Genomic DNA, 10,300 nt, shown 5'->3' with positions numbered 1-10,300 from the left:
TAGAGTTGGTGCCGCACTAAGTGCATTTGCTCGGGGACACAACAAACCCGGTACCCGGGGCCGCTCCAAGTGCGTTGGCTCGCGGCCAGACCACACCCGGTACAGGGGCCGCACCAAGTGCGCTTGCTCGCGGCCAGACCGCACCGGGTGCCGGGCTCGCAGCAACTGCGGTGACCGCAGCCGGTGCGAGGGCCGCTGCAAGTGCGGTGACGGCACCCGGTGAGCCGTTCACGACCAGCGATAAGTTTACGGCACCCGGTGAACCGTTTACGACTACTGGTAGGTTTACGGCACCCCGTAAGTGTACGGCACCCGTTCAGTTTACGGCACCCGTGCGGTCACCGTCCTTGCAGCGGCCCCGGCACCAGGTGCGGTCACCGCAGTTGCTGCGACCCCGGCACCCGGTGAAGTCTGGCCGCGTGCAACCGCACATGGTGCGGCCCCGGGTGCGGGTTTGGTGTGGCCCCGAGCCAATGCACTTTTGCGGCTCTGCCTGCGACCTACTGCGCATGTGCGGCCCCACCGCCCGGACCTGTTGCGTCCTGCCCCACCGTACTCGGTACGGCGCCGCCACCGCCGCAAAGGAGGACAACGGCGAACCGGTACATGGTGCTGGCATCCAGTGCCGCCAGCGCCAAGGCCGCTCCTCCCCTGTCGCCGCCGCCTTGGAGGCTGCTGTCCTGCTTCCGCCTCAATAGGCGCTGGAGAGACAGCATGGAGGTAGGGCATTTGCCTTGCGTGCAGAAGGATGGTGCTTTGAATCCCAGCATCCCTTGTGGTCCCCCGAGCCGGCCAGGAGCGATTTCTCAGCATAGAGCCAGGAGTAATGCCTGAGCATTGCCGAGTGTGACCCAAAAACAAACAAACAAACAAAAAGAAATTATGAATGTTTTTATTTATTCATTTTGGTTTTGGGCCACACCTAGCAGTGCTCAGGGGTAAATCCTGACTCTGCACCAGAAATCACTCTTGATGTGGTTAGGGGACCTATGGAATACCAGGAATAAACTGGGTCAGCGATGTGATAGCTCTTAGGCCCCTAGAACAGGTTTTTAACTTATTGTACATATGAGGAGAGAGACAGACAGACAGACAGACAGACAGACAGAGAGGCAGAGAGAGATAGAGACAGTGAGAGAGTATGTGTGAGAGAGAGAGATTTGGGGCATTCCCCAGCAATGCTTAGGACCTAATCCTGGCTCTGTACTTAGGGGCTTAAGGATTATTCCTGGTCATCATCTGAACCATGTAGTGCCAGCGACACAGCCAGAGTCTAGGCGTGAAGCACCTGTATTGCCAATCCCACAAGCATGTATGTATGTGAATACCACAATGGAAGTTGTGACTCCTGGTGAGCACTACACCACAGAGTATAATGATCATAGCAACTCTGCCCAGCAACTCTGGATAAGTGTCTATACAAGATTATTGTCTAAAGGAGAGTACCTGATTGAGGGTGAAACCATTACAGTCTGACATTTGAACACCCAGGAGCACCACCAAGTGTGTATATTTCACACCCTAGAGCAGGGGTCTCAAACTGGGGCCACAGAAGGCAGCGTCGGGGTGATCCTTGAGTGCAAAGTCAGTAGTAAGCCTTGAACATTGGGGTGTGTGACCCAAACAACTAAAACAAAACAAAACAAAACAAAAAAAGATTCCTCTAGGGCAGGGCCATAAAATGTTGTACGGAGGGCCATTTGTGGCCCGTGGGCCGGGAGTTTGAGACCCCAGCCCTAGAGTGTGTACAACTCCCAAACATCAAACAATATCCAAGGATGGAAGGCATAAAAAAACCCAAAACAACTTCCAGTTATAAGATAAGTAATTCAGAGGCTAGAGAGATATTATATGGGTTAAAGCACTTGTATGTGGCCAACCTGATTCAATCCTTGGCGCCCTAGATGGTCCCCCAACCTCCATTAGGAGGGATCCCTGAGCAGAGTTAGGAATAAGCCCTGGCACCAATAGGTGTGACCCAACCCTTAATTAGTTCGTGGAATTTAATATATACCATGACTTTTTTTTTTTTTTTTTTTTTTTTTTGCGTCACTACCAGTAGTGCTCAGAGGTTACTCTTGGCTCTATGCTGAGACATCATTCCTGGCAGGCTCAGGGGACCATATAGGATGCCGGCCTTCGAACCACCATCCTTCTGCCTGTAAGGCAAATGCCTTACCTCCATGCTATCTCTCCGGCCCACCATGACTATTTTTTAATAACTTTGTGTTGCGTGTTTGAAAGCTGTTAAGAGTAAATGTAAACCTAAAAGCAAAGTGGCCAGACCTTGCACTGCCTGAGTAAGGATGGCCTCCTGAAAATTCTTCCAAATCTAAGAATTTGGATGGGCTTGAGGGCACAAGGGGTGTTTGTCTTGAACTGTGCTTAGTATTTAGACTTACATGACCAGTAAGTAAGCCCTAAGGACTTATTGACCTATTTGCATAAGCCATAAAGACTTTATTTTTGCCACAAAGACTTTTTAATTTTGCTTAACTTATAGCCATTAAGATTATTAAGCCATAGTTTAATCAAGACCTATCAGTATTATACACATCAGTGTCCAATCAATGTATCAATAAACAAAATTTTCAATAAACAATGTCTTACAGTTTTTATTATTGCATGATCGATATCTTTTGGTCCAGTGATGCAATCCCCATCCTTAATAAAAACACTACACACCACATTACCAATAATGCATTAAAAATGTATGTCATGATGGGCCCAGAGATAGCACAGCGGTGTTTGCCTTGCAAGCAGCCAATTCAGGACCAAAGGTGGTTTGTTCAAATCCCGGTGTCCCATATGGTCCCCCGGGCCTGCCAGGAGCTATTTCTGAGCAGACAGCCAGGAGTAAGTTCTAAGCAACGCTAGGTGTGGCCCAAGAACCAAAAAAAAAAAAAAAAAAAAAAAGTATGTCATAAAGGAGGCCCACCTTGTAGCTGACTCCTCTAGATAGCCCTCCCGATGAAGGGTTAATAGCTAGCAGTCCCAATGCAATGGCAGGTTTTGTTGAGACGTTCTGGGTGAAGGTACAAAGAGGTGAACTGAGTGCACATTAACATAGCCCCCTCCCAGTTATATCAATTGATAGGGCTTGGCCTCAGGATCAATACCCACTTGATTAATAGTTTTTTTTTTTTTTTTTGGTTTTGGTTTTTGGGCCACACCCAGCGGTGCTCAGGAGTTACTCCTGGCTGTCTGCTCAGAAACAGCTCCTGGCAGTCACGGGGGACCATATGGGACACCGGGATTCGAACCAACAACCTTTGGTCCTGGATGGGCTGCTTACAAGGCAAACGCCACTGTGCTATCTCTCCGGGCCCCACATGATTAATAGTTACTAGCTGCTTCACCTCACACAACAGACGCTTCCTACACTGGGATGGATGCCCAGAGTGCAACAGGCCAATCCCACCAAGTATGAGGACAGCAGGGTGAAGAGCCAGGCAAGAGCCAGGCATTCTGGTTACCATGCTCCTCTTGGCCTCCAAGGAGCTGGCCTGCCACCCCATTTTCCCCCTTTCCTACCACCAAGACCAGCAACTGCAGCTGTTTCCAGCATGTCCCTGAAGGCAACATCTCCCTTTTTTGAGTGCATGCTCACACTCAGGGCTGTGGCCCTGTGTGCTCTGGGACTTCAGTAACTATTCCTGAAGGCAAGACACAGCTAGACTCTTCTACTGCCCCTTCCTGAGATGTCAGAGCTCTGTGAGGTGGGCTAGACCAGAGACAGGAGACACTGACCCCGTGTCTCACCACTGGGTGGTTAAAAGCTTCTGTGTCACAAGGCAGATGCTGACAAGCCTGGTCCGAGCTCTGGTCACTCTTCTCTAGGCACCCCATGTCAAGTCATTCCTACTCAGTATCTCCAAGGGTTCAGTGTTGGGATTATGTACAAATGACTGAGCCTTCTCCTCATGGAACAGCCCAAGCCTTTGAACAAAAGCAGCCCTAGAGATCCCACAGATACACTGAGCCCTCTTCTGAGAAGGCTAAAGGACACTTCTGACCTGCAAACTCCATGTCATATGCACTCCGTACCCTTTTCCTAGGTGATTTTGCACCCCCATATAATTGTCATATTGTCTGTAAAAGATACGTATAATTAAAAATAGTTTTGCAAGGTCAGAAAAATAGAGCAGTTAAGTGCATATAAGTAAGGCAGCCTTAGTAAGCTCCATTAATAGAAGTGGAAGCACACTCGAGTGAAGCACACTAACAGCTCCCCAGCTACCAGGAGTGATCCATGAGCAAAGAATCAGGAGTAAGCCCTGACCAGTTTGGTGTGGCCCAAATAAAAACAGAATGTTTTGCACAAGAGCTTTTCTAAAGTAATTTAATAATGTAGATTATTTTGTTTGACCAACCCAGCAAAATGATTGAGGGGCCATGCAGTGTTGGGATCAACCTCAGGCTTCAAGTATCTCCAGTTCTTTGGAAGTCAGAGAGAAGATTGAATTACCTCTCTTTACATTGAAGATAGCAGTGGGAAAAATTGCCAGGAAGGAATTCTTTTTTTGTTTGTTTCTTTGTTTGCTTTTTGGGCCACACACGGCAGTGCTCAGGTGTTACTACTGGCTGTCAGCTCAGAAATAGCTCCTGGCAGGCATGGGGGACCATATGGGACACCGGGATTTGAACCAACCACCTTTGGTCCTGGATAGGCTGCTTGCAAGGGAAACGCTGCTGTGCTATCTCTCTGGGTCCAGGAATTCTTTTGATCCTTCTAGTAAGAGAAATTTAAAGGATGGCATAGGAAAATGACTGAGAAAAAAGTGTCTGCTTGAAGGACCCAGATGGACAGAAGCTAAAGCAACAGAACAAAGGGAATCGCCCTGACTGCAATTTGTCCACCACCCTAGGGGAAACCAAGGCCATTTCCCCAAGGCACATAGATGACCTCTTGTCTTTTTGTTTTTGTTTTTGTTTTTGTTTGGTTTTTGGGTCACACCTGGTGGTGCTCAGGGGTTACTCCTGGCTGTCTGCTCAGAAATAGCTCCTGTCAGGCACAGGAGACCATATGGGACACCGGGATTCAAACCAACCACCTTTGTTCCTGGATCGGCTGCTTGCAAGGCAAACGCCACTGTGCTATCTCTCCGGGTCCAACCTCTTGTCTTAATGTAAATTAAGGAGTCCTAGAGTTAGTGTGGGGATGGCCACCTCGCCGGCCCCTACAGAAGCGTTATTGATAAGTCTATAACAAGGATACTACAGATATATACATATAAATTACTACATAAGATACACAATATAACATAGCAAATGGGAAACATGTACCAGGATAGCTGAGAACTTTCAAAACTCTAAAATACAGTTCCCCAGAGTAGTGCAAAGAAAAATTAAAATTAGATACAGTACAAAATTTTCTGTTTGTAGTAAGGCATAAAACAAAACAATATGATACATAGAGATAAAACACAATTTAAGTAGTAAGATAATGACTGATACAAATAGTCAAAAGATTAGCCTAGAAAAAAGTTGATATTGTGGAGGTAACCCAGGTGCAGGAAGTTCTAAAAACAGCCTCTTCTTTGTTGATTTTCAGCTGGTCTTGTATCCTCCATCTTCTCCAGTGACCCAGAGCCAGGATAAAGCCAATACCTTTTACTTTCATTCCCATTTCCCAGAACAAAGATCAGAGCCGGCAGGTCAGTCCCAAAGGGGCAGGCACTGGTCTGTCTGCACATTGCTTTATATATACCTGGGGAGGACCTTGGACATAGACTCCTCAGCTTCTGGCTTAGCTTACCAAGCTTTAGGTGCAGCAACTGCACTTGTTTGATGTGCCCTTGAAGGGGCAGACCTGAGCACACTTGGCACAGTCCCTGCAAGAAGAGGTCAGAGATATCAGCACAAACCCCACTGTGATCCTATCAACCCTGCAAATCTGTAGGTTTCTTTTTTTTTTTTTTTTTTTTGATTTTTGGGCCACACCCTGTGACGCTCAGGGGTTACTCCTGGCTATGCGCTCAGAAGTTGCTCCTGGCTTCTTGGGGGACCATATGGGATGCCGGGGGATCGAACCGAGGTCCGTCCTAGGCTAGCGCAGGCAAGGCAGGCACCTTACCTCCAGCGCCACCGCCTGGCCCCATCTGTAGGTTTCTTAAGATATGGCCAATCTGTTCCTCATCTCTAAGTTGCGTAGGTCCGAGTCTCCTAGGAAGAAAAGACAGCCAACACTGACCCCCAAACCAAATCACTCAAGCAAAGCAAAATGTTCAGAATAGGGACAGAGTGATAACACAGCAGAAGGGCATTGCCTTGTTAGCTGCCAACCCAGATTCGATTCCAAACATTACATATGGTCTCCAGAGAGGTGAGAGGTGAGGAGGATATGAGGTGGGATATAAACTAGGCCATAGATGGATTCAGAACCACAGCAGGATGGATTATTGAGCCTGATAGCCCTGGCCATGAGTAATCTGGAATCCCTGACCAGTCAAGAAACCTGCAAGACCATGGAGTGCAAATGAGTCACAAGTTCCAGCATTTCAGACTAATCCTGACCCCAATCCCTGCCAGTTTCAGGTTCGAAAGACTTCTAGTGTGCTGTCCCTTGATAGGCAAAGTCCTCTGACCAGGATTGGTTCTGGAAGGATAGAGCTGGTGACTTGTTTGGAAGTCAATGGTATTGGCCAGTCGCTTGGCTGGTTAAGGTTGAAGCCACTGGGCCTTGGCGTCCAAGCAGGGTGGGCCACATGTGCTCAATGCATCACTCCAAGTCTAGGGCCAGGCAAGGTAAGCATTTAGTGATATTTTCTGGATCCAATAACACTGCGTGCTACTCCATCCACTCTCTACCCACTACCCAGCACAGCTAATCTGTGCACACACTCTACCCACTGGCCACTAGCTGACAATTAATTGAGAGTGAGTTGAGCCACAGCACAGTACTTGGGCAGCTATCAGCCTATGGTGTTTTGGCCCGGGTCTGCTCCACACATGAGCTCCAAGTGCTTGACTAAAACTTACATTTAAACCATGAATACCTATAGGATTATGAAGGCATAAATACTCGATGTGATTCTATCTGTGATTAATCCCGTGCCTCTACTAGGAAGGTCTTGCTTTGACATGACACACTGAGCCTTCGATAGGGTGGATGGTGTTTTGGTGAGGAGATTGTTGTCGATGCCATGGGAGTAGAAGAATCTGGAATTCCCCTGGTGAGGGCCCAGTGGCCAGTGGCATAGACCTGGCAATGGTGGGAGACATGCCCCCTCCTCACCCAGTGGAGCAGCCATGTGAATGACATATCCCAGTTCTATGCCCTTTTCATCCCGTGGTGTGATCTGGAATGGCACGAATAAAAGGAACCCATTGAAATCACGATCTTCCACTGTGTTGGGACACTGATTGACCAGGAGGCGGATAGAATCAGTTTCTTCCCACTCACACCATAGAAGTGCTCCCCTCTTGACCATAACCCTGTTGGGGAAATGGAAATTAAGGTAGTTCCTCCCACCTGGAGGGGTGGGGAGAGGGGGACTTAAAAAAGCATTCAAGGCTTCTTCCATCACACACCCTATCCCATAGGGAACTCTTCTTCCTGACTCTCTGTGGGGAAAGGGGCATTGGACAAGCCCATCTGTGGATTGGACGTTAAGTGAGGAACTGCATGTACTGTATAGAGTAGTCCAATATATGCATAGTATTTGACAATCCAGTCTTCTGGATAAGTAAAGTAACAAGAAAGATCCAACTGAAAACTTCCACTTGTTTTAATTGGCATAGGTTGTGGGATTTACACACAGTAGCGCAAGGTATTACAGAACATAAAGTTAGTAAAGTAGTTACAGTGAAGAGATGGTTGTAAGTGCGAGTGGTCGCTAAACAGGTAGGTCGTTAAGCCAGGAGTATTTGTACTCTACGTGACTCCATCTGTGATTAACTATGTTCCCCTACTAGGAAGGTCTTGCTTTGAGAGCGACACGCTGAGCCTTTGCTAGGAAGGGTGGTGTTTTGGCAAGGAGGTTGTCGTCTACGCCATAGGAGACGAGGAAACTGGAATTGCCTTGGTGAGGGCCCGGTGACCAGTGGCATAGACCTGGCAATGATGGGAGACATGGCCCCCTCATCACCCGGTGGGGCAGTGATCTGGAGGACACAGAGCATCTCTATGCCCTTTTCTTCCCGTGGTGAGATCTGGACCGCCACGAATACAAGGAAGCCACCGAAAGCACGATCTTCCACTGTGTTGGGTTGCCGATCGACCAGGAGTAGGATAGAATCAGTTTCTTCCCACGCACACCATACAAGCGCTCTCCTCTTGACCATAACCCTGTCGGGGAAATAGAAAATAAGTAGCATCTCCCACCCACAGGGCTGGGGCGGAGGGGCACTACAAAAGCATTTGAGGATTCTTCCATCCCATACCCTATCCCAGAGAAAACACTCCTTGACTCTCTGTGGGCAAAGGGACATTAGATAAACCCATCGGGAATTGAAGAAAATAGTTAGATTTTTGTCCAACTAACATTGTGGAGGTAAAGTTCCACAGTCACCTCTTGACAATAAAGGGAATTTTATGGGTACTTACTTGACACAAGGAGGTAGCTCTCTCGGCCAATACGCATGTCGCATAAGATTCACAAGCGCCCTGTACCCAAAGACGGTATGTCAAACAAGCGTGTCCAGACCACGAGGATTCGAACAGTACCTGCATTATATAACCGTTCATAAGCTTGTGCAGTCATAATGTCGAGTTTGGTGATCACCAAAAGCACCTCCCTTCCAGTTCCCGCCTTGTAGGGGTTAGTTACTGCCACGTTAGAGATCACCATGACGATCTCACCACAATCAACACCACAGTTCATCGCAACACAATCAATACAACCATAATCAATAATACCACCCCAAAACAAGAGAAGGCAGAGGCAAGCACAGTTCAAGGCAAACACCACCTTGCAGGTGAATTATGCCACTCCTGTACTGAGGCATAATGCCTCTCCCTAGAAACGAGTAGGTGTGATTACCAGCTTTGTTTTGAGATTTGGCTTAGCCAGTGCCCTGATCCTGGATAGACATTACATTTTTGGTGTTTTGGTGTTTTGGCAGAAAGAGCAGAACCAGGGGCCGAGAGATAGCACAGCGCTAGGGCATTTGCCTTGCCTGCGGCTCCCCTAGTAGCTCCCTAGGCTCCATTTCTGGCATCTCATATAATCCTGCAGGCTTGCGAGGAGCGATTTCTGAGAGCTGAACCAGGAGGAAACCCTTAGTGCTGGGGGATGTGTGCCCTAGTTATCCTCCCCCCCAAGAACAGATCCAGATTCCATTCTAAAGGTGATGGGGGTTCTAACAGTTTATTGGATAATCCCCCCTCGCCCAGTCACCAATACCCTCTACGTTTATTAGGGTTTATTATTGATCAATCAGTATGGATATCTATCATTCACCTAAGTCAGTGAGTCACTTAATCCATAAAGACTTAGTATTTAGACAGTTACATGACCAGTAAGTAAGCCCTAAGGTCTTCTTGACATATTTACATTTATTTATTGACATATTTGCATAAGCCATAAAGACTTTCTAATTTTGCTTAACTTATAGTCATGAAGAGATTAGTAAGCCATCTTTTAATCAAGACCTATCAGTATTCTACACATCAGTGTTCAGTCCATGGATCAATAAACAAAGTTTCCAAGGAACAATATCGTTCAGCATTTATTATTGGGTTAAGCGATTGCTAACCCTGGGCCCAGTGATGCAACCACCTACCTTAGAGAACAATGCTACACACCACATTCCCCCAAATGCACAGAAACCCTATGTCACCCCAGAGGCCCGCCTGGATGCTGGCTCCTCTAGGTATTAACACTGCCCATGAAGGGTTAATAGGTAGCAGTCCCACCGCAATCAGAGGTTCCATTGAGAAGTTCTGGCTCGAGGTGAAAGAGGCAAACTGAGTCCACATTAACATAGCCCACTCCCAGCTATAGGAATCGATAGGGCTTGGCCTCAGGATCAGTACCCACATGATTAATAGTTACTAGCATTCACCATCTTGTCAATCCCCCAGAATTCAAGTTCCCATCAAAGGCCCTCCTTGTAGGTGGTACCTCTCAGTAGCCCTTCCCTGAAGGGGTCAATAGCCACCGATTCCATGGCGCTAGTCAGTAATACCATTGGGAAGTGATAGCCCAAGGTCTATTAGCACCACTGAGACACAGTTGATTCTCTATTGATGGACTAACAATCAATAGAGAGCCCCTCCTATCTAATAAAGAACGACCAATATAAATTATATAATAAATCAATAATCGGGGCCGGCGAGGTGGCACTAGAGGTAAGG

The sequence above is a fragment of the Suncus etruscus genome, chromosome 14 (genome assembly GCF_024139225.1).
Source record: "Suncus etruscus isolate mSunEtr1 chromosome 14, mSunEtr1.pri.cur, whole genome shotgun sequence".
In the NCBI taxonomy this organism is placed as follows: domain Eukaryota; kingdom Metazoa; phylum Chordata; class Mammalia; order Eulipotyphla; family Soricidae; genus Suncus; species Suncus etruscus.
The sequence above is the reverse complement of the archived record's forward strand: the minus strand, read 5'-3'. Positions refer to the sequence as shown.